The sequence below is a fragment of the Theropithecus gelada genome, chromosome 16 (genome assembly GCF_003255815.1).
Source record: "Theropithecus gelada isolate Dixy chromosome 16, Tgel_1.0, whole genome shotgun sequence".
NCBI lineage: Eukaryota > Metazoa > Chordata > Mammalia > Primates > Cercopithecidae > Theropithecus > Theropithecus gelada.
The window spans coordinates 48352379-48376664 of NC_037684.1; the positions used below are offsets into that span (position 1 = coordinate 48352379).

The 24286-nt window shown below is 50.4% G+C and overlaps 1 pseudogene; it reads left to right on the top strand.

The window, feature by feature from the left end:
* The window catches only part of LOC112610149, a 22883-nt pseudogene extending 3930 nt beyond the window's left edge, over positions 1 to 18953 (top strand).
* Positions 18954 to 24286: the final 5333 nt, after the last annotated feature.

Consider the following 24286-nt stretch of genomic DNA (forward strand, 5'->3'; position numbering starts at 1 on the left):
TTAAAAAAAAAAAAAAAAAAAAAAAGGCTGGGCGCGGTGGCTCAAGCCTGTAATCCTAGCACTTTGGGAGGCCGAGACGGGCGGATCATGAGGTCAGGAGATCGAGACCATCCTGGCTAACATGGTGAAACACCGTCTCTACTAAAAAAATACAAAAAGCTAGCCGGGCGAGGTGGCGGGCGCCTGTAGTCCCAGCTGCTCGGGAGGCTGAGGCAGGAGAATGGCGGGAACCCGGGAGGCGGAGCTTGCAGTGAGCTGAGATCCGGCCACTGCACTCCAGCCTGGGCGACAGCGCGAGACTCCGCCTCAAAAAAAAAAAAAAAAAAAAAAAATTGGCCAGGTACCATGGCCCACACCTGTAATCCCAGCACTTTGGGAGGCTGAGGCGAGAGGATTACTTGAGGCCAGGAGCTCAAGACCATCTTGGGCAACATAGCAAGAGCTGTCTCTACAAAAGAAAAAAATTTTTGTTAATTACTCCTAATTGGGTTGGTGTAAATACACAACACCTAGTTGGTGACGGGCAGCTCAGGCCACAGGGTCACTTGATGTCCCATGAACTAGGTGTTCCGTCTCTGCCAGGGCCCAGTAAAGTAGTTATTTGCGAAAGAGGACATGGATTTGCCCAAAACCCTGGAGTTCTGCATGGCCACAATCCAGCTGGGGCTTGCAGGAGGCTCTGATACAGCATCTGTACTGGCAGGAGATAATTCCAATATCACTGGATCTCCTCAGCCATAAAGCCTAGGTGGCAGCACAGAGCTAAATTTTTAATAAGAATCACACCATACAGAAAGATTTTCATCAGTAAAGCTTCCCCCTGGAGTAAACTGTTACTCTGTGAAGCCAGATCAATTCCTTGATCAGTTTTCTATATAGGGAAATTAAACTGCTTCTAAGTTTTCTATTTTCATTTTAATTTTTAGTTAAAACATACTTTCATTAAGATCATGGATTTCCCAGAATCTTTCTGAACTTATTCTGATTCAGAGATCTGCCCAATTTAAAAAAAAAAAAAAAAGATCAGGGCCAGGCGTGGTGGCCCACGCCTGTAATTCCAGCACTTTGGGAAGCCAAGGTGGGCAGATCACCTGAGGTCAGGAGTTTGAGACCAGTCCAGCCAATATGGTGAAATCCCGTCTCTACTAAAATACAAAAATGAGCCAGGCATGGCGGCGGGTACCTGTAATTCCAGCTACTCAGAGGAGGCAGAGGCAGGAGAATCACTTGAACCCAGTAGGCAGAGGTTGTAGTGAGCCAAGATCATGCCACTGCACTCACTCCAACCTGGGCAACAGAGTGAGACTCTGTCTCAAAAATAAATAAATAAATAAAAATAAAATATTGGCCAGGTGTAGTAGCTCATTTGTGTAATCCCAGCACTTTGGGAGGCCGGGGCAGGTGGATCACATTCAAGGCTGCAGGGAGCTATGATTGCGCCACTATACTCCAGCCTGGGCAACACAGCAAGGAACCCTGTCTCAAAAAAAAAATAAGAAAAAAAAATATTCTTGGCCAGGAGCGGTAGCTCACACCTATAGACCCAGGTACTTGAGAGGCTGAGGTGAAAGGATTGCTTGAGCCTGGGAGGTCAAGGCTGCAGTGAACTGATGTGATGGTACTGCTCTCCAGCCTGGGCTGGGTGACAGAGCAAGATCCTGTCTCAAAGAAATAACAAATTATTGGGTTGTTTTTTGCCCAAGATTGGACTACTGTTTCATTGCTTCTACTCACATTTCATTCTGATAACTTTACACACATTGTACTATCTACGCAATTGGCAAATCAAGAGCAAAACATTCTCAAAATATGCCCTGCTGGCCAGCACGGTGGCTAACGCCTATAATCCCAGCACTTTGGGAGGCCGAGGCTGGTGGATCATCTGAGGTCAAGAGTTTAAGACCAGCCTGGCCAATATAGTGAAACCCTGTCTCTACTAAAAATACAAAAATTAGGCTGAGTGTGGTGGCTCACGACTGTAACCCAGCACTTTGGGAGGCTGAGGCAGGAGAATCGCTTGAACCCAGAAGGCAGAGGTTGCGGTGAGCTGAGATCATGCCATTGCACTCCAACCTGGGCAACAAGATCGAAACTCCGTCTCAAAAAAAAAAAAAAACTAGCTGGGTGTGGTGGCGGGCACCTGTAATCCCAGCTACTGGGGAGGCTGACGCAGGAGGATCACTTGAATCCAGGAGGCAGAGATTGCAGTGAGACAAGATGGCACCACTGTACTCCAGCCTGGGTGACAGGGTGAGACTCCATCTCAAAAAACAAAACAAAACAAAAAAATGCCCTGCTTTGCTCAGTTGGGATGTACAGCTAACAAGCCCTCACCCCACCCCCTTTTTTTTTCTTTTTTGAGACAGGGTCTTGCTCTGTCGCCCAGGCTGGAGTGCAGTGGTGCTATCTCGGCTCACTGCAACCTCCGCCTCCCAGATTCAAGCAATTCTCATGCCTCAACTTCTTGAGTAGCTGGGATTATAGGCCTGCACCACAAAGCCCGGCTAATTTTTGTATTTTTGGTAGAGACAGGGTTTTGCCATATTGGCCATGCTGGTCTCAAATTCCTGGGCTCAAGTGATCTGCCCACCTCAGCCTCCCAAAGTGCTGGGATTACAAGTGTGAGCCACCATGTCCAGCCACAAGCCCATATTTTTATTTTTATTTTTTAAAATTTATTTATTTATTTTGTTGAGACGGAGTCTCGCTCTGTCTCCCGGGCTGGAGTGCAGTGCAGTGGCCAGATCTCAGCTCACTGCAAGCTCCGCCTCCCGGGTTTACGCCATTCTCCTGCCTCAGCCTCCCAAGTAGCTGGGACTACAGGCGCCCACCACCTCGCCTGGCTAGTTTTTTGTATTTTTTTTTAGTAGAGACTGGGTTTCACTGTGTTAGCCAGGATGGTCTCGATCTCCTGACCTCGTGATTCGCCCGTCTCGGCCTCCCAAAGTGCTGGGATTACAGGCTTGAGCCACTGCGCCCGGCCAAGTCCATATTTTTAAAAGATGGCTTTGGGTTATGCCATAGAGTTCTTGAACTAGATAGACCGTGAAGATGGATAAGGATGTGACAGCCCAGTGCTGGAAAGCCTTGCAGTGCTGGTTTCGCTATCACAGATCACAGGACAAGAGCAAACATCCAGTTTCCTTTTTGTTTTTGTTTTTTGTTTTTGTCTTTGTTTTTGAGACAGGGTCTCGCTCTGTCACCCAGACTGCAATGCACTGGTGTGATCACAGCTCACTGCAGCCTGGACCTCTCTGGGCTCAGGTGATCCTCCCACCTTAGCATTCCAGGTAGCTGGGACCATAGGTGTGCACCACCACGCCTGGCTAATTTTTCATATTTTTTATAGAAACAGGGTTTCACCCAGGCTGGTCTCAAACTCCTGGGTTCAAGTGACCCTCCCAATGTGCTGGGATTATAGGCATGAGCCAATGTGCATAGCCAAAAATACGCTTTTTAAAAAAATGTTTTATTTTAATTTATTTTTCGAGATGGAGTTTCACTCTTGTTGCCCAGGCTGAAGTGCAATGGTGCGATAGCTCACTGCAACCTCTGCCTCTTGGGTTCAAGAGATTCTCCCGCCTCAGCCTCCCAAGTAGCTGGGATTACAGGGATGAACCACCACACCCGGGTACTTTTGTATTTTTAGTGGAGACAGAGTTTCACCCTGTTGCCCAGGCTGGTCTTAAGCCCCTGGGCTAAAGTGATCCACCCACTTTGGCCTCCCAAAGTGCTGGAATTAAGGTGTGAGTCTCCATGCCTGGCCCAGACATACACTTTCTTACTGCCATGTGGCTGCACAGCTGCCCCGTGCCAGGACCATGCTGTGCACTGAAGAACCGAAACTGAGTCTTGAAGGCCTGCAGAAGACAGGATGGGATGGGGGATGCTGGAGGCCAGAAGAGATTGGGCAGAACCCAGACAAGGGCAGCGGGGATGGAGTGGCAGCTCCCAGCTGGATCAAGCCCCACGCAAAGACTTAAAAGTTAGACTCTGTGGCTGGGTACGGTGGCTCACGCCTGTAATCTCAGCACTTTGGGAGGCCGAGGCGGGTGAATCACAAGGTCAGGAGTTTAAGACCAACCTGACCAACATGGTGAAACCCCATCTCTACTAAAAATACAAAAATTAGCTGGGCGTGGTGGTGCGTGCCTGTAGTCGTAGCTACTGAGGAGGCTGAGGCAGGACAATTGCTTGAATCCTGGAGGCGGAGGTTGCAGTGAGCTGAGATCATGCACTGCACTCCAGCCTGGGCAACAAAGCGAGACTCCATCTCTAAGTAAGTAAGTAAGTAAGTAAATAAATAAATAAATAAATATGCAGATGCCCTAAATATAAAAAAGGAAAAGCTTTTAAAAAGCCAGATGATGCTCCATTTCTGAGGATTGTGGACCACATAATTCTGACCAACATTCTCTCTGAAAAGAGCTGGAAAAAGAGAGAGAGACACATACATATATACATGGGGGGTGTGTGTGTGTGTGTGTGTGTGTGTGTGCACACGCATACAGGTGAATTCTAGCACAGCATTACAGGGCCAAGATCAGTAGAAGAAGGAAACCTGGGCCCAGTGCGGTGGCTCACGCCTGTAATCCCAGCACTTTGGGAGGCCATGGCGGGCAGATCACGAGGTCAGGAGATTGAGACCATCCTGGCTAACACGGTGAAACTGCAACCTCTTAGCAGAAAATTTTCTGCTAAAAATACAAAAAATTAGCCAGGCGTGGTGGCGGGCACCTGTAGTCCCAGCTACTTGGGAGGCTGAGGCAGGAGAATGGCGTGAACCCAGGAGACAGAGCTTGCAGTGAGCCATGATAGGGCCACTGCACTTCAGCCTGGGCAACGAGCGAGACTCCATCTCAAAAAAAAAAAAAAAGAAAAAAAGAAAGAAGAAGAAGGAGGAAACCCGGAGAAGTGACCCAGCATTTCAAGGCTTTTCTCCTTGGTGGATCTGCTAATTCTGGTAGGGGCATCTGAGAAGCTGTCAAAGCTGCTCCTGGTTCACAGGGATATGGAACAAATATTGAAGATCAGTTTGTACCAGGGAAGGGCCCCGTCAAAGCCTCTGTGCTTAGGGTTGGGATCCTGTGGGAGCACACGCTGGGTGGCAGGATGAGCCAAAAGAGACCAGACCTCCGAAAGGACTGGAGTCCAGTTTTGAGTCATCTTAGTCCCTGACTGGACTAAGGTGATTTAGGATTGCTGGTGTCCCTAGCCTCCTGCCAGTAACAGTCATAAATCCGTTCTGAAGGAATAGAGTACCATTCTTAGCCTTAAATCACCACTCCAATTCCTCAAACACAATGTTCAGTAGACAATCAACACAAACCAGGCAGAGACAGCCAGACATTCTGATTTTAAGCAGTCAGAAGTAGATGACACCAAGCATGAAAGTTGCTTGCCAAAAACTAAACCTGAATCCCAGCAGCTTACAGGAAACACTGAGAATAGAGGAACAGGGGAAATGGTACATGGAGATCCAACCAGCCACACCCAGAAAGGGGAAACTGCAGAGGTCAAACGACTCTGTTTCTTCAACAAAAAAGTGGCGAGGGGGAAAACATGGGAGAAAGAGCTGTTATTATTATTTTTTTACATGGAGTCTCACTCTGTCACCCAGGAGAGTGCAGTGGTGAGATCTTGGCTCACTGAAACCTCCGCCTTCCAGGTTCCAGTGATTCTCCTGCCTCAGCCGCCCCAGTAGCTGAGACTGCTGGCACGTGCCACCATGCCCGGCTAATTTTTGTATTCTTAGTAGAGATGGGGTTTCACCATGTTGGCCAGACTGTTCTTGAACTCCTGATCTCAGTTGATCCACATGCCTCGGCCTCCCAAAGTGCTGGGATTAGAGGCATGAGCCACCACGCCCGGCCCACTATTATTTTTATCATTATTTTTGAGACAGGGACTTCCTCTGTTGCCCAATCTGCAGTGTGCACTAACATGATCTCTGCTCACTGTAGCCTCAACCTCGCAGGCTCAAGCAATCCTCCCACCCCAGCCTCCCAAGTAGCTGGAACTAGAGGCAGGTGACACCATGCCTGGCTAATTTTTTTTTGTATTTTTTGTAGAGACGGTGTTTTGTCATGTTCCCATGAAGGGAGCTGTTATAAATTTAAGGAACATTTAGAAACCAAATGCAAAACCCAGCACTTTGGGAGGCCGAGGCGGGCGGATCACAAGGTCATGAAATCGAGGCCATCCTGGCTAAAACGGTGAAACCCTGTCTCTACTAAAAATACAAAAAAACTAGCCGGGCGTAGGTGGTGCATGCCTGTAGTCCCAGCTACTCAGGAGGCTGAGGCAGGAGAATGGTGTAAAACCTGGGAGGCGGAGCTTGCAGTAAGCTGAGATCACACCACTGCACTCCAGCCTGGGCAACAGAGCGAGACTCTGTCTCAAAAAAAAGAAAAAGAGCCGGGCTCGGTGGCTCAAGCCTGTAATCCCAGCACTTTGGGAGGCCGAGACTGGCGGATCACGAGGTCAGGAGATCGAGACCATCCTGGCTAACACGGTGAAATCCCATCTCTACTAAAAAATACATAAAACTAGCCGGGCAAGGTGGTGGGCGCCTGTAGTCCCAGCTACTCGGGAGGCTGAGGCAGGAGAATGGTGTGAACCCGGGAGGCGGAGCTTGCAGTGAGCTGAGATCCGGCCACTGCACTCCAGCCTGGGCGACAGAGCGAGACTCCATCTCAAAAAAAAGAAAAAGAAAAAGAAACCAAATGCAATGTGAGGACCTGTGGGGATCCTGATTGTAACTAACAGCAAAAATGCATTTATATGACAGTTACAGACATTTAAACATTGACTGATATAAAGGAATATGTACGTGAGAGAGAGAGAGAATGATATTGTGGTTTGGTTTTCAAAAGAGAGAATTCTTATCTCTTAAAAGTAAAGACATTCATATTTGTGGATGGAATTCATGTTTGGCATTTGCTTTAAATACTCCAGTGGGCCGGGCGCGGTGGTTCAAGCCTGTAATCCCAGCACTTTGGGAGGCCGAGACGGGCGGATCACGAGGTCAGGAGATCGAGACCATCCTGGCTAACACAGTGAAACCCCGTCTCTACTAAAAATACAAAAAAAAATTAGCCGGGCGTAGTGGCGGCGCCTGTAGTCCCAGCTACTCAGGAGGCTGAGGCAGGAGAATGGCGTAAACCCGGGAGGCGGAGCTTGCAGTGAGCCGAGATCGCGCCACTGCACTCCAGCCTGGGGGCAACAGAGCGAGACTCCGCCTCAAAAAAAAAAAAAAAAAATAAATAAATAAATAAATAAATAAATAAATACTCCAGTGAAGGAAGGAGAAATGAGAGCAGATAATAGTGAAACAAGAGATTGGTTTCATGTTAATAACTGATGAAAATGAATGAAGGTTACATGAGTATTTTTTTACTTGTCTTTCTCCTTTTAAATATGTTTACAATTTTTTTTTCTTTTTTTCTTTTTTTTTTTTTTTGCTGAGACAAAATCTCACTCTGTCACCCAGGCTGGAGTGCAGTGGCAAAATCTCGGCTCACTGCAACCTCTGCCTCCCAGGTTCAAGGGATTCTCCAGCCTCGGCCTCCCGAGTAGCTGGGGCTACAGGTGTGTGCCACCATACCCAGCTAATTTTTGTATTTTTAGTACAGACAGGGTTTCACCATGTTGGCCAGGATGGTCTCAAGCTCTTGACCTCGTGATCCACTCACATCGGCCTCCCAAAGTGCTGGGATTATAGGCGTGAGCCACCGCGCCAGGCCATGTTTACAATTTTTGTAATAAAATTATAGGTATATGAGGAAACACTACAGACATATGAGAACAAAAGACGATCTGACTAAAAACCGGAGGAAAAAATGGAAAATAGCCATAGAAGATATAAGCCAAGGCCGGGTGTGGTGCCTCACGCCTGTAATTCCTGCACTTTGGGAGGCCGAGGTGGGCAGATCGCATGGTCGGGAGATCGAGACCATCCGTGTTAAGGATCACAAGGTCAGGAGGTTGAGACCACCCTGGTTAACATGGTGAAACCCCACCTCTACTAAAAATACAAAAAATTAGCTGGGCGAGATGGCAGGTGCCTGTAGTCCCAGCTACTCGAGAGGCTGAGGCAGGCAAATGGCATGAACCTGGGAGGCGGAGCTTGCAGTGAGCCGAGATCGCACCACTGCACTCCAGCCTGGACGACAGAGCAAGACTCCATCTCAAAAAAAAGAAAAAAGAAAAAGAAAAAGAAACAAAAAAAGAAGATATAAGCCAAGGCACGATGATCACTTGAGCCCAGGAGTTCAAGACCAGTCCAGGTAACAAAGTGAGATCTCGTCTCTACAAAAATAAAATTGAGAAAAAGAGGATACAGATAACGGAGTTAGTAAATATAAATTGAAAAATAAATATGGATCCAGCACGGTGGCTCACAGCTGTAATCCCACACTTTGGGAGGCCAAGGCAGATGGATCACTTGAGCTCAGGAGTTTGAGACCAGCCTGGCCAACATGGTGAAACCCCAACTCTACTAAAAATACAAAAATTAGCCACGCGTTGGTGGCAGGCACCTGTAACCCCAGCTACTCAGGAGGCTGAGGCAGGAGAACCACTTGAATCTGGGAGGCGGAGGAAGTGGTGAGCCAAGATCGTGCCACTGTACTCCAGCCTGGGTGACAGAGCAAGACGCCATCTCTAAATAAATAAATAGGCCGGGCGCGGTGGCTCAAGCCTGTAATCCCAGCACTTTGGGAGGCTGAGACGGGCGGATCACGAGGTCAGGAGATCGAGACCATCCTGGCTAACACGGTGAAACCCCGTCTCTACTAAAAAATACAAAAACTAGCCGGGCGAGGTGGCGGACGCCTGTAGTCCCAGCTACTCGGGAGGCTGAGGCAGGAGAATGGCGTAAACCCTGGAGGCGGAGCTTGCAGTGAGCTGAGATCCGGCCACTGCACTCCAGCCTGGGCGACAGAGCGAGACTCTGTCTCAAAAAAAAAAAAATTAAATAAATAAATAAATAAATAAACATAATGCATTCAAGAAAAGAAAACACGGCCGGGCGTGGTGACTCACGCCTGTAATCCCAGCACTTTGGGAGGCCAAGGCGGGCGGATCACAAAGTCAGGAGATTAAGACCATCCTGGTTAACACGATGAAACCCCGTCTCTACTAAAAATACAAAAAAATTAGCCGGGCATGGTGGCGGGTGCCTGTAGTCCCAGCTACTCGGGAGGCTGAGGCAGGAGAATGGCGTGAACCCGGGAGTGGAGCTTGCATTGAGCGGAGATTGCGCCATTGCACTCCAGCCTGGGTGACAGAGCGAGACTCTGTCTCAAAAAAAATAATAATAAAATTAAATTTAAAAAAGAAAAGAAAACACAAGACTGGGAATTTAACCAATAACTATAATAGAAACTATAACAAAAGAAGCAGGCCAGACACAGTGGCTCATGCCTGGAATCTCGGCACTTTGCGAGGCCGAGGCAGGAGGATTGCTTGAGCCCAGGAATTTGAGACCAGCCTGGGCAACATAATGAGATCTCATTGCCATCATTTTTTTTTTTTAATTAGCCAGATATGGTGGCGTGCATCCGGAATCCTAGCTAGTAAGGAGGTTGAGGCTGCAGTGAGCTATGATTGTGCCACTGTACTGCAACCTGCGCGAGAAAGCAAGACCGTCTTAAAAAAAAAAATCTTATAAACACTACTGAGGAAGAAAGTGGTACGTTGTGTGAGGGTTTCTTTCTTTCTTTCTCTCTGTCTTTCTCTTTCTTTTCTTTTCTTTTTTTGAGACGGAGTCTTGCTCTGTCACCCAGGCTGGAGTGCAGTGGCACTATCTCAGCTCACTGCAAGCTCTGCCTCCCGGGTTCACGTCATTCTCCTGCCTCAGCCTCCCGAGTAGCTGGGACTACAGGCACCCACCCCCACGCCTGGCTAATTTTTTGTATTTTTAGTAGAAACAGGGTTTCACTGTGTTAACCAGGATGGTCTTGATCTCCTGACCTCGTGAGCCAGCTGCCTCGGCCTCCCAAAGTGCTGGGATTACAGATGTGAGCCACCGCACCCAGCTTGCTTGCTTGCTTGCTTGCTTTTTCTTTCTTTCTTTTCTTTCTCTTCTTCTCTTTCTCTCTCTCTTTCTTCTTTCTTTTTCTTTCTTTTTTCCTTCTTTTCTTTCTTTCTCTTTCTTTCTTTCTCTCTCTCTGTCTTTCTTTCTTTCTTTCCTTCTTTTTTTTTGATGAAGTCTTGCTCCGTTGCCTAGGCTGGAGTGCAGTGGCGCCATTTTAGCTCATTGCAACTGCCACCTCCCAGGTTCAAGCAATTCCCCTGCCTCAGCCTCCCGAGGTAGCTGGGATTACAGACACCTGCCACCACACCCAGCTAATTTTTGTATTTTTAGTAGAGATGAGTTTTCGCCATGTTGGCCAGGCTGGTCTCGAACTCCTGACCCCAGGTGATCCACCTGCCTTGGCTTCCCAAAGTACTGGGATTACAGTCCTGAGCCACTATGCCCAGCTGTGTGAGGGCATTTTCAACTGTCCATCTGTCAGCTCTTAAGACACATTCCCAGAAGAATGAAAAGATAGTTTATGTAGAAATACATGTGAAGTGTCATTAGTGGAAAAAACATTTTTTTTTTTTTTTTTTTTGAGACGGAGTCTCGCTGTGTCTCCCAGGCTGGAGTGCAGTGGCGTGATCTCGGCTCACTGCAAGCTCCGCCTCCCGGGTTTACGCCATTCTCCTGCCTCAGCCTCCCGAGTAGCTGGGACTACAGGCGCCGCCACTACGCCCGGCTAATTTTTTTTTGTATTTTTAGTAGAGACGGGGTTTCACTGTGTTAGCCAGGATGGTCTCGATCTCCTGACCTCGTGATCCGCCCGTCTCGGCCTCCCAAAGTGCTGGGATTACAGGCTTGAGCCACCGCGCCCGGCCCACTGGAGTATTTAAAGCAAATGCCAAACATGAATTCCATCCACAAATATGAATGTCTTTACTTTTTTTTTTTTTTTTTTTGAGACGGAGTCTTGCTCTGCCGCCCAGGCTGGAGTACAGTGGCCGGATCTCAGCTCACTGCAAGCTCCGTCTCCCGGGTTCCCGCCATTCTCCTGCCTCAGCCTCCCGAGCAGCTGGGACTACAGGCGCCCGCCACCACGCCCGGCTAGTTTTTTGTATTTTTAGTAGAGACGGGGTTTCACCATGTTAGCCAGGATAGTCTCGATCTCCTGACCTCGTGATCCACCCACCTCGGCCTCCCAAAGTGCTGGGATTACAGGCTTGAGCCACCGCGCCCGGCCGGAAAAAACATTTTTTAAACAAAGTGTGTAACCATATTTAGCTGTATAAGAGAAATTTATTTGTGTACACAGTATAAAGTTAATTTTTCTTTTTTTTTTTTGAGACAGAGTTTCACACTTGTTGCCCAGGCTGGAGTGCAATGGCACGATCTCGGCTCACTGCAACCTCCACATCCCGGGTTCAAGTGATTCTCCTGCCTCAGCCTCCCGAGTACCTGGGATACAGGCATGTGCCACCACGGCTGCCTAATTTTGTATTTTTAGTAGAGACGGGGGGGGGGGGTTTCACCATGTTGGTCAGGCTGGTCTCGAACTCCTGACCTCAGGTGATCCACCCGCCTCGGCCTCCCAACCTGCTGGGATTACAGGCCTGATCTACCGCACCCCGCCTAAAGTTAATTTTTTCAAGGATTTAAATACATCTTTTGTTAGGTTTTTAAAATAAAAGCAGATTGAGTCAAGTTTATTGAAACTTTATATTGAGGGAAAGAATATGCTAATTTGACATTTTGGAGAAGTTTCATTGCAAGCGTTTGTTGTCCCAGCTTAGAGATTGGTGGGTGAGGTCTGTGTGTGTCATTTCCATGTTCCAAAACGGTGAGCTTTATCTTACGTTATTTTTGGTGGATGTTGACTTAGTTCATGAATGTTGTCACTTCTAAATGTGGACAGTTGGGCTGGAAGATGACACAGCGTCTTTCGGAGCCTAGTAATCCCTGCCAAGCCCCCATCAGTCATATTTCTAAATGAAGACATTATTTTTTTCACATTTCCTTGGAAGAAAATCAAGCAGCTATTAAAGTCATGGTCACCGGCGTCATGTTGTGACATCAAAAGGTACTAGTGAGTTAAATAAGGATGGGGAATTGTATGTATGAAACCTATATCAACATATCAAAATACAAGCGCTTCACTTCAGGTTGTGTGAATCCTCCCCACTTTCCTCCATTTTCCTTTCTTTCTTTTTTTTTTTTTTTTTTTTTGAGACGGAATTTCTCTCTTGTCACCCAGTCTGGAGTATAATGGCACGATCATTGCAACCTCTGCCTCCTGAGTTCAAGCGATTCTTCTGCCTCAGCCTCCCAAGTAGCTGGGATTACAGGCATCTGCCACTTCGCCCAGCTAATTTTTGTATTTTTTGTAGAGACCGGATTTCACCATGTTGGCCAGGCTAATCTTGAACTCCTGATCTCAGGTGATCCACCCGCCTCAGCCTCCCAAAGTGCTGGGATTACAGGCGTAAGCATCCACGCCAGGCCGCCTCCATTTTCAAATTGTGTTTAAGGCTGGGAGCAGTGATTCATGCCTGTAATCCCAGAACATTGGGAGGCCGAGGCAGGCAGATCATTTGAGGCCAGGAGTTCAAGACGAGTCTGGCCAACATGGAGAAATCCTGTCTCTACTAAAATACACCAAAAAATATATATATATTAGCCAGACATGGTGGTGCATGCTTGTAATCACAGCTACTCAAGTGGCTGAGGCATGAGAATCAAGAATCGCTTGATCTGGGAGGCAGAGGTTGAAGTGAGCCAAGATTGCACCACCGCACTCCAGCCTGGGCAACAGAGTGAGACTCTGTCTCAAAAAAAAAGAAATCACGGCCAGGCGCGGTGGCTCACACCTGTAATCCCAGCACTTTGGGAGGCCGAGACGGGCGGATCATGAGGTCAGGAGATCGAGATCATCCTGGCTAACATGGTGAAACCCCGTCTCTACTAAAAATACAAAAAATCATCCAGGCGTGGTGGCGGGCACCTGTAGTCCCAGTTACCCAGGAGGCTGAGGCAGGAGAATGGTGTGAACCTGGGAGGTGGAGCTTGCAGTGAGCCGAGATTGTGCCACTATACTCCAGCCTGGGTGACAGAGCGAGACTCCGTCTCAGAAAAAAAGAGAAATCAAATTGTGTTTACTATATTCTATTATATATATATTTATTTATTTATTTTGAGACAGAGTCTCGCCCTGTTGCCTAGGCTGGAGGGCAGTAACTCAATCTCAGCTCACTGCAACCTCCACTTCTCAGGTTCAAGCAATCCTCCTGCCTCAGCCTCCCAAGTAGCTGGGATTACAAGCATGCACCACCACGCCCGGCCTATATTTGCATACATATATATATATATATATATATTTTTTTTTTTTTTTTTTTTTGAGACAGAGTCTTGCTCTGTTGACTAGGCTGGTGTGCAATGAGGCGATCTTGGTTCACTGCAACCTCTGCCTCCCAGGTTCAAGCTATTCTCCTGCCTCAGCCTCCTGAGTAGCTGGGATTACAGGCAGGCATCACCATGCCTGGCTAATTTTTGTATTTTTAGTAGAGACGGGGTTTCATCATGTTGGCCAGGCTGGTCTCAAACTCCTAACCTTGTGATCTGCCTGCCTTAGCCTCCCAAAGTACTGGGATTATAGGTGTGAGCCACTGCGCCTAGCCGACACCTTTTTTTTTAAATTTTTTTTTGAGACAGAGTCTCACTCTGTCGCCCAGTCTGGAGTGTAGTGGCACAACCTCTGCTCACTGCAAGTTCTACCTCCCGGGTTCACGCCATTTTCCTATTCTCCTGCCTCAGCCTCCTGAGTAGCTGGGACTACAGGCGCCTGCAACCACGCCTGGCTAATTTTTTTAATTTTTAGTAGAGACGGGGTTTCACCGTGTGAGCCAGGATGGTCTCGATCTCCCGACCTCGTGATCCACCCCCCTCGGCCTCCCAAAGTGCTGGGATTACAGGCGTGAGCCACCGCGCCCGGCCTGACACTTTTTTTTGAGACGGAGTCTCGCTCTGTTGCCAGGCTGGAGTGCAGTGGTGCAATCTCGGCTCACTGCAATCTCCACCTCCCAGGTTCAAGAGATTCTCCTGCCTCAGACTCCCGAGTACCTGGAATTACAGGCACATGCCACCACACCCAGCTAACTTTTGTACTTAGTAGAGATGGGGTTTCACCATGTTAGCCAGGATGGTCTATATCTCCTGACCTCAGGTGATCTGCCCTCACTTGACCTCTCAAGTGTTGGGATTACAGGCGTGAGCCACCTCGCCTGGCTAACACTTTTTTCATTGCAAGATTTTGTAGCCGGGCACTGTGGCTCACACCTGTAATCCCAGCACTTTGGGAGGCCGAGACGGGAGGATCACGAGGTCAGGAGATCGAGACTATCCTGGCTAACATGGTGAAACCCCGTCTCTACTAAAAATATAAAAAATTAGCCGGGCATGGTGGCGGGCGCCTGTAGTCCCAGCTACTCGGGAGGCTGAGGCAGGAGAATGGCATGAACCGGGAGGCGGAGCTTGCAGTGAGCCGAGATGGTGCCACTGCACTCCAGTCTGGGCGACAGAGAGAGACTCTGTCTAAAAAAAAAAAAATATTTTGGGCCGGGCGCGGTGGCTCACGCCTGTAATCCCAGCACTTTGGGAGGCCGAGGCGGGCGGATCACAAGGTCAGGAGATCGAGACCACGGTGAAACCTCGTCTCTACTAAAAATACAAAAAATTAGCCGGGCGTGGTTGTGGGCGCCTGTAGTCCCAGCTACTCGGGAGGCTGAGGCAGGAGAATGGCGGGAACCCGGGAGGCGGAGCTTGCAGTGAGCTGAGATCCGGCCACTGCACTCCAGCCTGGGCGACAGAGCGAGACTCCGTCTCAAAAAAAAAAAAAAAATTTTGTAAAACAGCTGGGTGTGGTGGCTCACGCCTGTAATCCCAGTACTTTGGGAGGCTGAGGCAGGATGATCACTTGAGCTCTGGAGTTTGAGACCAGCCTGAGCAACATGGCAAGACCCCATCTCTACAAAAAGTAGATAAATTAGCCTGGCGTGGTGGTGCACACCTGTAGTCCCAGCTACTCAGGAGGCTGAAGTGGGAAGATGGCTTAAGGTGGGAAGATGGCTTGAGCCGGGGAAGCAGACAGAGGTTGCAGTGAGCTGAGATTGCACCACTGTGCTCCAGCCCGGGGGACAAAGCGAGAACCTGCCTGAAAAAAAAAAAAGAAGACTTTGTCAGTGAAAGAAGGACTATATTGATTTACAACCTGGCATGAGCTTATGTTGCTAAGGGCCAGCAGTGGTTAGTGGACAGCACTTGGAATCGCACTGTTGTGTAATATAACAATGAAAATGCCCGTTGCTAGGATAGGTAGTGACTATAGGCTTATGTGGGACTGGGGCCTGGCAGCACTGCCCCAGGGCACCCACATGGCTGTATACCTGCTACACCCCTCCTGGCCCTACTGCCTCCCAGAGCTCTCCAAGACCCCTTCCTGTGGCCTGAAACCCTATGATCATCACTGTCAAGAGCAAATAACGTGATTCCTTCTAACAGAGACAGGCTCTCAGCAAGTGGGAGCAGCCTTCCAAGCGGAGGGCTAGACCGTGGGCCATCCAGCACTGGGCTCTCATTCTCATTAAGCTGAGCAGATGAATGCATGGGGGATGTCTCTGCTGGGCTCGGACATGGGCCTGTTTGCAGAAGGGCTTCTCCAAGGCCACTTCTCTGAATCAGGGGCCCCTTCTCCTCTCTCCCAACACTCTACCCCAGGTAGAGGTTCAAAAGGTCCAGGACACTGTGGAGAACCAGATGCTGATCATCGCCGCTGACAGTGAAAAGCACCAGGGCCGGGTGGCCTTTCTCTTGATAAGGCTGGCCCACCCCACCCCAGGCCCAGGCTCCCCAGCGCCCTGCATCGGGCTGCAGGGACTTCTCAGGACTTGGAGTGGATGGTGTGGGACCAGGCAGGCAGGGATAGGATGCCTACGTGGGCTCCAGGCTGTGACAGTTGGGTTGCTGGAGTGGAGCTCACAGACGCCTCTCTACACACCCCACAACATCCAGAAACTGATCCAGCCAATGCGAGGTGAGGTGAACACCCGCTTCTCAGAGATCATCCAGGAGGTCGAACAGCTGCAGATGCAGATCTTGGGTTTCGTGGAGAAAGAGGAAGCGGCCGCCCTGGGGATACTGAGCAGCTCTATTCAGCAGAGCCACAACCGGTTCCTGAAGCTGGAGGGAGACACCCTGCTCATCAACCAAAGCGACCGGCAACTTCTGCAGGCAAGGTCCCACCCCTCTGCCTCTGGCTCAGGCCCCATCACAACTTCCACTCTCCCTCCACCCACAAACACGTCAGATCTCGGTCAGGTGTGGTGGCTCATGCCTGTAATCCTAACACTTTGAGAAGCCGAGGCGGGAGGATCACCGGAGGTCAGGAGTTTGAGATCAGCCTGACCAACATGGTGAAATCCCATCTCTACTAAAAATACAAAATTTAGCCAGGCGTGGTGGCAGGCGCCTACTTAGGAGGCTGAAGCAAGAAAATCGCTTGAACCCTGGAGACTGAGGTTGCAGTGAGCCAAGATCATACCATTGCACTCCAGCCTGGGCAACAAGAGCGCAACTGTGTCTCAAAAAAAAACACACACACTAGATCAGCCTTTAGGGTGCATCACTGTGTCCATTCCCCTGCCTCAGGGAGCCTCCCCATTCCAGGTCTTCTGTCTCGAGCTTGCACCAACACCCTTGGCTTTCTCCACTTCAGAGCTCAGCCTTACCCTAACTTTCCTGCCGTGGTTTCCCTGGAACACATGGGATTCCAGGCATCTAACACAGTCTAAGTTTCTCCAGACTTCCCTGGATCGTGGCTGAGAGTGAGGCCAGAACAATCTATATAGCCTGGAATGAAATCCCTTTTCCGGCCCAGGAGGTGGAGGTTGCAGTGACCCAAGACTGCACCATTGGACTCCAGTCTGGGCAACAAACTAAGACCCTGTCTCAAAAAACAAGAATCGTGAAATCCCTTTGGCTTCCCAAATCCTGGCCTGGCCCTGAAGCCTGGACTGATGCTGCTGTAAGTAGCGGGTGGGGCCAAGCAGCAGCCTTTTCGGGACGGGGTCTGGACTGGAGTTCCCTGTGCTTGGGAACTCCAGCTTCCTTTAAGCTGCCATCACACCCTGGGCAAATGTCTAGGGCAACCGCTCACCTTGTCCCCTGTGCACAATGGGAAGCATTTGGCAATGGTTTTTATTAAGCAGTTCAAGGCGCAACTAAAATACTCCCATCATTTTCTGAAAATCCCCTTTGCCTAATGCACACTAGGCCACAGTGGCCAAGTCCTTGGCAAAGCCCTGACCTCTGATGTCCAAACAGCTAGGAGGAGGAAAAGGAGATGCCCAGGTTTGGAAAGGGGGAGCTTCTGCTCCACAGGCCGATGACTCTGGAGGCCTCTGGGCCCCTGGCATCTGTGTGGTTCCTGGCTAACAGGTGGTACCTCTGGCCCCTCCCTGCATCCAGGAGATCCTCCGACTGAAGCAGTTCTCAGCCTGCATGGAACCCCTGATGGGCATCAACTGTGAGGAAACGCAGAGCTTCCCCTAGCTGCCAGAGACCTGGTTGAGCTCTGGACCCGGCTGCTGGACGTGGGCCTCAGCTTCTTCAACCAGCTCTCAAAGTGCTGGGATTACGGGATTACAGGCGTGAGCCACCGTGCCTGGCTTTTTTTTTTTTTTTTTTTTTGAGACAGAGTCTTGATCTGTCTCCCAGGCTGGAGTAGTGCAATGGCATCATTTCGGCTCACTGCAACCCCCACCTCCTGGGTTCAAGTGATACTCCTGCCTCAGCCTCCCGAGTAGCTGGGACTACAGGTGCCCGCCACCATGTCTTGCCATTTTTTTTGTATTTTTATTAGAGATGGAGTTTCACCATGTTGGTCAGGCTGGTCTTGAACTCCTGATCTCAAGTGATCCATCCGCCTTGGCCTCTCAAAGTGCTGGGATTACAGGCATGAGCCACCTCACCGGGCCCCCACTCAGTCTTGTGTGCCTGAACAAATACAAAGGGAGATGATGTTAGGGTCTGATGGCGGGGGAGGAGGGCGACCTTGGGCAGCACCCACTCACCCTCCAGGCTGTGTCTGAGCATAGGGCTGAGTGTGTGGACAGGAGCGTGGATGGAAGCATCCCCTGACTTGTATGCAAATGCCTTGCAACCCAGCGTCCTGCCCTGAATGAAGGCTGCTGATCCGGCTTCCCCATCGCCACCCTACAGGTTACTGCAACCTGAACTTTGACCCCACTACAGCCGGCGATGTTCCTGCTCTAGGAGAACCGCTCCATGCTGAACCTGGGGATCCTCCTGGAGCCCCTGACAGGGGGCGGCCCCTTCCTAGGCTTCAAGCAGTGGCCGCAGGTGCTGTGCTCCCGCGGCCTGTCCGAGGGCCACCACTACTGAGAGGTGGAGGTGTCCAATTCGTGGGTGTGCCTGGGAGTCACCTACCGCCGCAGCTCCCCGCTCGGCGGCCGCCCGCGCCGCAGCGTGGTCTACCTGCTGAGCCGCAACCCCTACTCGTGGTGCCTGGAGTGGGACTCGCTCAAGTTATTGGTGTGGCACGACAACGCGCAGACCGTGCTGCACGGCGCTTACCACCGCACGCTGGGCGTGGCGCTCGACTGCGGCGCCGGCTGCTTGTCCTACGGCCTGGCGGGTGGCGCCAGCCTCTTCTATCATTTCCTGACTGCCTTCCTCGAGCCGCTCTACCCCGCGGTCATGGTCAGCAGCGGCGCCTCGGCCACGCTCAAGCGGCGCCCGGAGCCCAAGCCTCCCGTGGCAGCCCCCCATAAATAAACCTGAACTTATCTAAGCGCTGGCTAGCGCGCCAGGAGGGTCCCCGGCCCTGCAGGATCCCACCTCCCAAAACGCGGGCGACCCTTTCTCGACACAGCCACAGGAGGGCTCTAATCCGGCTAGAGTTACCCCAGGGACGGGGGACAGTCCCTGTGGCCTTGTGGGTGGGGGATTCCTGACTGCGGTGCACAGCCCACTCCCAAACCCCATCCCAGCAGAGTCCCCTGGCTTTGGTTCTCCAGGCTGGTCTTCGCCGGTGGCGCTGAGGCTGGTCCCAAAGGCTTTGACGTTTGAGAGTGGGCAACGTTTGAGCCAGGTGGTCAGACTGAGAGATGGCGCCAGATGGATTGGGGTACGGGTGGGCTGTCTGAGTGGCTTCATTGTCGCCTGAGAGGTTAAACTGGAGGAGCCCAGGCTTACCTCAGATCCAAAAATGATGGGCTGGGGACCCAAGCCCAGGCAGGGGTGGGGCTGCTGCCCCTGCTGCCCAGAGCAGAGCTGCTCACTCAGCTGGTGTTTTACAGCCTAAAGGGGGTGTCACGCTGTCGTGGGTGGGTAAACCTTAAACTCCCTCCACCCTGCTGAATGCTGCTAAAAGCTGCTCCCCCATCCCCAGCCATCACCAACCCACTCAGCTCTCAGAAGGTAGCACTGCTCACGGCAGAGGGACTACGTACATATCCAGGCCTCTGCCATCCAACCAGAGGCTGAACCCAGGCCGAAACACTGCCAGGGGACCCTGGCCAGGCCATGACTGAGAACTCAGCTCCTCCGTCTGGGGAAGCCGAAGATTTGGGCACACCATGGAGCCACCTCCACATTTCCAGCCTCAACCAGTCACTTGTTCCTGTGGCTTTTCAAGCGAGGGCTCTCAGCGAGGTTAATGATTGGCTCTGAAGAGGAACTGATACAAATCATGGAAGAAAAAAATCCCAAGGGCAACGCATTCCAGAACCAGCCCACATGGTGCCCCAGGGGTGTTCCTGAATTCCGTCTCCACCTGGTGTGTTCCGGGAAAAATTAGTGACCTGGGTTTTTCCTTCGAGGTGGTCATTTTGGAGCCAGGAGGGCACAGGGGGAGCAGAGTGTGCTCTGAAGGTTGGCGGGAGTGGCGGGGGGAGGCTCCTCTGAGGAAGCCCTGGCTGCAGCCTCGTAGTGGCCTTTGCTCAGCTCTGATCCCAATGACTCATTCCCCACAGGCTGCTGCCCCTGTGAAGTAAGGAATGAGCTTGAATTCTTTGCCCTTTATTGAAAGACCTTTCACCCAAAACCCACGTCTTGCCTCCCCATCCCACAGTCTTCCTCCTGGCACCAGTGGCCACAGGCTTCTGCAGAGAAGGGCTCAGGTCAGGAAATGCTGAAAAGGTGAATGCATGACCCAAGTGGATAGCAGCGGCCACATACATCTCAGAGTCTTCCCACATCACGGGGCTGGCAGGGACGGGGGCTTCCTCGCCAAGTCCTCCCAGCTCTGAAAGACACTTGGTGGCAGGATGGTGCGTGACACCCTCAGGCACACATCCAAATGTCCGGGGGATGACACTTGCTCTCAAACAGCTGTTCCTTATTTGGGGGAGTCCTGGGCCCCCATAGGTCCACAGTGGTAGTCCTGAGGATCCTGAAACTCTTTTTCAGTACTCCTACGAGCCAGATGGCAAGCAGGCCCACGTTTCAAGGAGGCAGGTTAGCAAACCGAATGTCAGGGTGTCTGGTCTCTGCCTAGCCTGTTCCTGGAGAAATTAGTGACCCAGGTTTCAGCCTGTGCTTCATGGGGGAAAACATCACGGGGGGGCAGGCAACGGTGACGCATGACTCTAATCTCAGCATTTTGGGAACCTGAAGCAAGAGGATCACTTGAGCCTAGGAGATCCAGGCCAGCCTGGGCAATTAGGTGGGTGTGGTGGCACACATCTGTGGTCCCACTACTTGGGAGGTTGAGGTGGGAGGATTGCTTGAGCCTAGGAGGTTGAGGCTGCGCAGTGAGCTGTAATCATGCCACTGCACTCCAGCCTGGGTGACAGAGGGAGACCCTGCTTAAAAAACAAAACAAAAAAAATCACAGAGGGGCTCTTTGGGGACAGCAAGTTCAGCCAGTGCTCATGAATAACCCACAGCAGTGGACCATGCCCCTCCCTTTTCCCCCACTGTGGGGCCCAGGGCAGGGACTGTCCCTGAATGCCACCCACTCACTCTTCCGGTCCTGCTTTAGCACTCAGGCTAAATCCAAACAGGTTGTAAACAAATCTGCCTCCAAGGATTATTTGAAAAAGGTTTCCGGCTGGGCGCAGTGACTCACGCCTGTAATCACAGCACTTTGGGAGGCCAAGGCAGGTGGATCACAAGGTCAGGAGTTCAAGACCAGCCTGGCCAAGACGGTGAAACCTCGTCTATACTAAAAATACAAAAAACTTAGCCAGGTGTGGTGGCGGGCACCTGTAATCCCAGCTAGTAGGGAGGCTGAGGCAGAGAATTCCTCGAATCCGTGAGGCAGGGATTGCAGTGAGCCAAGATAGTGCCACTGCATGCCAGCCTGGGCGACAGAGCAAGACTCTATCTCAAAAAAAAAAAAAAAAAAAAGTTTCCGCTTTTATATTATTCCTTGTAAAAGACTCTATTCATATATTACTTGGGTAATTATTAAATTAACAAAATCTTGTGCTTTTTCTGAGACAGGATCTCATTCCCATTGCCCAGGCTGTAGTGCAGTGGCACGATCACAGTTCACTGCAGCCTCAACCTCCTGGGCTCAAGCGATCCTCCCACCTCAGCCTCCTGAGTAGCTGGGACCACAGTCGCAGGTCACCATGCCAGGCTAATTTTTCATTTGTTGTAGAGATGGGGTATCACTGTGTTACCCAGGCTGGTCTGCATTTCTGACTATAAAAGTAATTTTGCATTTATGTAATGTACTTCCATAGTGCCTACAATGTGCCAGCCACCGTTCATAGCAAATAGAATGTTAATAAGCATGAACTTACCAGGCGAGGTGGTTCACGCCTATAATCCCAGCACTTTGGGAGGCCAAGGCTGGCAGATCACCTGAGGTCAGGAGTTCAAGACCACCCTGGCCAACATGGGTTGGCCTAGTATCCCTACTAAAAATACAAAAATTACGCAGGCGTGGTGGTGTGCGCCTGTAATCCCAGCAACTTGGGAGGCTGAGGTAGGAGAATCGCTTGAACCCGGGAGGTGGAGGTTGCAGTGAGCCAAGATCACACCACTGTACTCCAGCATGGGGACAGAGGAAGACTCCATCTCAAAAACAAAAAAAAATTACAAACTCATTCAATTCTTTATAACTCTACCAATATGCATCATTAATTATCCCCATTTGTATGGATGAGGAAACTGAGGGATGACAGGATAAAGGACTTGCCCGAGGTCATGAAGATATGCAAGTTAGGAAGCCAGGATTCAAACCCAGATAGTCTGCTTTTTTAATCACTGTAGTACACCACTTCTCCTATAATGCATATACTGTAGAAAATCTACACAACATAGAAACACATAAAATAAAAGCTGCTGGGCATGGTGGCTCATGGCTGTAATCCCAGCACTTTGGGAGGCCGAGGCAGGTGGATCACTTGAGGCCAGGAGTTCAAGACCAGCCTGGCCAACATGGCGAAACCCCATCTCTACTAAAAATACAAAAAATTAGCTGGGTGTGGTGGCGTGTGCCTGTAGTCCCAGCTATTCAGGAGGCTGAGGCAGGAGAATGGCGAGAACCCAAGAGGCAGAGGTTGCAGTGAGCAGAGATTACACCATTGCACTCCAGCTTGGGCAACAGAGTGAGACTCCTGTCTCGAAAAAGAAAAAAAAAAAAAAAACACCCATAATCCTACCCCCAAAAGATAGCCTCTCCTGCAGTATTTCCCTGCAGTCTATAACAGACAGAGCAATGTAGCAGCTGAAAATGTAGGAAGCTAGAAGACAGAGTAACAGGTCATATGGTACTTTTTTTTTTTTAAAGAGATGAAGTCTCACTATGTTGGCCAGGCTGGTCTGGAACTCCTGAGCTCAAATGATCCACCTCAGCCTCCCTAAGTACTAGGATTACAGGCATGAGCCACCATAACCAACCTGAGCCACCACACCCAGCCATATGGTACATTTTCACCAGTATCCATACTATGCATATTTTCCCAAATTACTGTCAAAACAGAAAAAGGACTTGTTTATTTTAATCATGAGACAAAAACAGCTTGTTCACTGGTGGCATAATATTATTAATACATCCTACAAATCTGTCCAATAGCTTTGTTTTGTCCTTAATCTCTTCCCTGGTTCCCAGTAGAGGTGGGTGACAAGAGGCAGCCCAGTCAAAGCCATATATGTTGCTTCCTCGATGTGACTCCAAGTTTGACCCAGATTCAGGAGGGTCCAAGTAGAGCCAAAGAACCTGGAGGCATCCCATCATCCCATTTTCACAGGTGGGGAGGAAGCAGGGGGCAAGACCAGATGGCAGGTGACTGGGGAAGGAGCCTTTAACTCTTCCCTCCCCACACGGGCAGTGTGCTCAGGGCTGGGCTGGAAGGGAGTGGGTGTCTGTGGGAGCCTTAGTAGAGGCCCTGCCTGGCATACCATGGGTACCCAATGACTGTCAGGAGCATCTTTCCCAAGAGAACATAAGTTCACCTCTGCACTTTTCCTGGGAGGAACGCAGCTGGTGGCAACCTGGACCAGGCGCTACCAGCTAAGGAGAGGTGGGCCATCTTCAGCCCGCCCTGCCAGCTCGTTTCTTCCCCCATTTATTTCCAACTCCCTGCCATGAACACCTGTCTCCATAGCTCCCATTGTCTTCATCACCAGCCCCCTTCATCCCCGCTCTCACCCCACTCCATTCCACCCTCAAAGCATCCCACCTCCTGGCCTTTTTGCTCATGCCGTCCTCTCTGCCTGAAGCACCCTTCACAGCCACCCCCTGCTTGTGTTATTCCCACTCATTCCCTAAGACTCAGCTAAGTGTTCCAGGAAGTCTCAGTCTCCACTCTCCAAGCCAGGCGGGTTTCCCTCCCATCTGCTCCATAATACCCTTTGCACATGTGCCCCTGCAACCCATGTTGCATCATGTTTCATGTGTGAATTCACCATCAGACTCAGGGGTCAGCTGGGTATGTCATGTCTATGACTCTAATGCTTCCCGTGTGCCTGACACAGAGCAGATGCTTAATAATAGTGGACCCGAGAACTAAGGAACCCTTCCAGAGGTTGGAGGGTTGGGCCAAGCTCGGTGTGGATGGCCCAGGCATACTCGCTTCTCTCCTTCCTTCCCCTCCGGTGCCATCCCTTTCGTCCCTTCTGTTTTTTGTTTTTTTTTTTTTTTTTTTTTTTTTTTTGTCGGGGTTTCTTTTTTTCCCTCTGTGGGTGGTGGGTTGGGGGGGAACCTAGCAAGGCAACCCGCCAGCCAACCGAGTGAAA